A 4,146-nucleotide genomic window follows, 5' to 3' on the forward strand; every position below is an offset into this window, starting at 1 on the left:
AGCCCGGGCCCGCCAAACAGCAATGATGGCTGCAACCAAAAAATAGCTGGGCATTGTGGTGGGCGCCTATAGTCACAGCTACTTGGGAGGCAGAGGCAGGACACTCACTTGAGCCTAGGAGTAGGAGGTTGCTGTGAGCTGTGATGCCACCTGATTCTACCCAGGGCAACAGCTTGAGGCTCTGTCTCCAAAAAAAAAAAGATAGTTTCTCATTTGTTACTTGTGAATAAAGTTATGCGATATAACATTCTAGAAAAAACAAAAGTGTTCTCCATTTGTGAGAATCTTTAATAATGTACACTGAAATGATACATGCGCTTTTCCCATGAAAAAGTTGAGTTAAGATGTTAGAGAATGTGTTGTATAATACGGGTGCTTGGATTAGAGCTATTTAATAAAGTTTTAGATTATGTATAAAATTGTTAAGTAAAGTAGTATGTCCAAAGCAGCATTCACAAATCCCTAGGAATATTCAAAACAGCTAAGATGTTGTCAGAGGAACCTCAATTAATCTTTATTTTTAAAATTCCTAATTTCTAATGTTTATATATTTTGAAATATATATTATGTATCAATGCAGTCTAACATATTTGTATAATTTATACAAGCATTTAGGGTGTGCTCCCAATTTTCTGGGTACTGATAATACATGTGTTTGCCCAAAAGAAAAATAATTTATACTTGTCTTCTGACCTTACTGAGGACTGAAAATTAAAAAATAATTTTTAATTTATTTTATTGAGAAAAATGGGTAATGTCAGATTCATTCCAGCAACTAGGGTAATATATAAAGGAGAGAATAGAGAGCGTGCAAGAATAAAAGAACAAATTTTGATTAGACCAAAGATAGTTTTCTTATATGAGACTGGAAATGTAGATAAAAACCAGTGATGTTAGTTCAGCGCCTATAGCACAGTGGTTACAGCTCCAGCCACATACACCAAAGGTAGCAGGTTTGAACCCAGCCTGGACCAGCTAAACAACTGCAAAAAAAAAAATAGCTGGGCGTTATTGTGGATGCCTATAGTCCTGGCTACTTGGGAGGCTGAGGCAAGAGAATTGCTTAGGCCCAAGAGTTGGAGGTTGCTATGAGCTGTGACGTCACGGCACTCTACTGAGGGTGACATAGTGAGACTCTGTCTCAAAAAATAACAATAAAAAAAAATAACCAGTGATGTTGATCTTTAGGCTCAGTGAGAAATTGTAGAAAGTTTTTAAGGAAGTGACATATAATCCTTTTTCCTTCCTTTCTTTTTTTTTTTTTGAGACAGAGTCTCACTTTGTCACCCTAAGTAGAGTGTCGTGGTGTCATGGCTCACAGCAACCTGAAAATTTGTGGGCTCAGGCAATCCTCTTGCCTCAGTCTCCTGAGTAGCTGGGACTATAGCACTTGTCACAATGCCTGGCTAATTTTAAAGACAGGGTCTTGCTCTTGGTCAAGCTGGTCTTGAACCTGTGAGCTCAGGCAGTCCACCTGCCTTGGCCTCCCAGAGTGCTAGGATTACAGGTGTGACCCACTGCACCCAGCCAGCATATCATCTTTTGCTTTCTATCTCTATGTTTTTGCTAGATCATTTGTGACTTACTGTCAGATATTGTCAGAACATTTAAATTTTTTTTTTTTTTTTTTTTTTTTTGCAGTTTTTGGCCAGGGCCAAGTTTGAACCTGCCACCTCTGGTATATGGGGCTGGCGCCCTACGCCTTGAGCCACAGGCGCCACCCACATTTAAATTTTTGATTATTATATGGCCTCTGTGTCAAATACATCAATATGGTATGTGTAGTATTTAATTATTTTCAATAATTTATTTGATGAAATAAATTATTAGAAGCTCTATTAAGCCAATTGTGCCAGAGTTATAGTAAAATTATATATACTTATTTATTATATATAGTAAGCAACAGTGATAGTTATATTTCTTTTCGTGCTTTGTTTTTATCTTACCTCGTGTAGACTTTTTCATTCTTTGACAATGAATGACTAATTTTGATGATGTCTGTGTGGACTATGGTAAGGAAACTTAGCCCATGGGCCATATGAAGTCCAATGCCTGTTTTTATGTAGCCCTCAGGCTAAGAATGGTTTCTACATTTTCAAAAGCTTAGGGAACAAAAGAATAATAATATGGGACAGACGTTATATATATTCCCCTGAACCTAAAATGTTTACTCAAAGGCCTTTTGCAGAAAAGGTTCACCAACAAACGAATGAGATTAACATATATTGAATTTGAGGAGATAAGTTGAAACACAACAAACATAAATGGTAAGAGAATATTTGATGGTGACTCATGCCTGTAATCCTGGCACTCTGGGAGGCCGAGGTGGGGAGGATCACTTTAGCTCAGTAATTCGAGACCAACCTGAGGAAGAGTGAGACCCTTCTCTACAAAAAGTGAAAAAATTAACCAAGTGTTGTGGTAAACACCTGTAGTCCTAGTTACTTTGGAGGCTAAGGCAGGAGAATCCCTTGAGCCTGGGAGTTTGAGGTTGCTGTGAGCTATGAGAGCTACTGCACTCTCCCCTGGTGACAAAGTGAGAACCCGTCTCAAAACAAAAAAAAAAAAGAAAAGAAAAACAGAATAACACATAGTTGGGGCACTAGTACGAGGTTAATTCCAACAACTGAGGGTAGTATATAAAGGAGAGAATATCCTAGTTTCCAAAGGGTATTATGTGATGGTGATCAGAAATGAGGCTGTAAGTGGCACCCATAGCTCAATGGTTAGGGTACTGGCCACATGCTCCAGGGTTGGTGGGTTTGAATCCATCCCGGGCCAGCTCAACAACAACAAAATAATAGCCAGGCATTATGGTAGGCACCTGTAGTCCCAGCTAAGGCTAAGGCAAGAGAATCGCTTAAGCACTAGAGTTTAAGGTTACTGTGAGCTATAATGCCATGGCACTCTACCAAGGGCAACAAAAAAAGAAAGAAACGAGGCTGTAAAAGTAATAATGGACTTTTTTATATGTGGTATGTTTTTTCATTCAAAAGAATTGAAACTTCATTGTAGATACATTTGGGAACTACTGAAGGATTTCAAATAAGGAAGAGAAATAGTTGATATGCTCTTATCAGGAAGAATAGTTAGACTTTACAGTGCTAAAAGAAAATGATCCAGGCAGCACCTATAGCACAATGGGTAGGGCATCCACCATATACACCAAGGTTGGTGGGTTCAAACCTGGCCTGGGCCAGCTAAAACAATGACAACTACAACAACGAAAAATAGCCAGGCATTGTGGCAGGCACCTGTAGTCCCAGCCACTTGGGAGGCTGAGGCAAGAGAATCGTTTAAGTCCAAGAGATTAAGGTTGTTGTGAGCTGTGACACCAGGACACTCTACCAAGGGCAACATAGTGAGACTCTTGTTTCAAAAAAAAAAAAAAAAAAAAAACAGTGAAAATGAAAACTAATGAAATAAATCTTATCACCTTAAATTTTTTTTTTTTTTGAGACAGAGTCTCAAGCTATAACCCTGGGTAGAGTGCTGTGGCATCACAGCTCACAGCAACCTCAAACTCTTGGGTTTAAGCAAATCTCTTGCCTCCACCTCCCAAATAACTGGGACTACAGGCACCCACCACAACACCTGACTATTTTTTTGTTGTAGATGTCATTGTTGTCTGGCAGGCATGGGCTGGATTCGAACCCACCAGCTCCAGTGTATGAGGCTGGTACCCTAGCTGCTGAGATACAGGCACCAAGCCCACCTTACAATTTTTTTAAGCAAGCAAAAATGAGCCAGGCACAGTGGCTTACACTTGTAATCCTAGCACTTTGGGAGGCCAACACAAGAGGATCTCTTGACCTCAGAAATTTGAAACCAGTCTGAGCAAGAGCAAGATCCTGTCTCCACTAAATATAGAAAAAATTAGCCAGGCATTGTGGCAGATGCCTATAGTCCCAGCTGCTTGGCAGACTGAGGCAGGAGGGTCCCTTAAGCCTAGGAGTTTGAGGCTGCAGTAAACTATTATGTTGCCACTGCTCTCTAGCCCAGGCAGCAGAGTGAGACCCTGTCTCAAGATAATAAATTTTAAAATTTCCACTAATTGGCTCGGCACCTGTGGCTCAAGTGGCTAAGGCACCAGCCACATACACCTAAGGTGGCAGGTTCAAATCCAGCCCGGGCCCACCAAACAAT

The 4,146-nt window shown here is 40.2% G+C and overlaps 1 protein-coding gene across 3 annotated transcripts in view; it reads left to right on the top strand.

Moving 5' to 3' along the window:
- ASH1L (ASH1 like histone lysine methyltransferase) overlaps window positions 1-4,146 on the top strand; it is a 217,777-nt gene that overhangs the window by 115,339 nt on the left and 98,292 nt on the right. The window lies entirely within an intron of this gene.

The sequence above is a fragment of the Otolemur garnettii genome, unplaced genomic scaffold (genome assembly GCF_000181295.1).
Source record: "Otolemur garnettii isolate 467f Iridium unplaced genomic scaffold, OtoGar3 scaffold00091, whole genome shotgun sequence".
In the NCBI taxonomy this organism is placed as follows: Eukaryota; Metazoa; Chordata; class Mammalia; order Primates; family Galagidae; genus Otolemur; species Otolemur garnettii.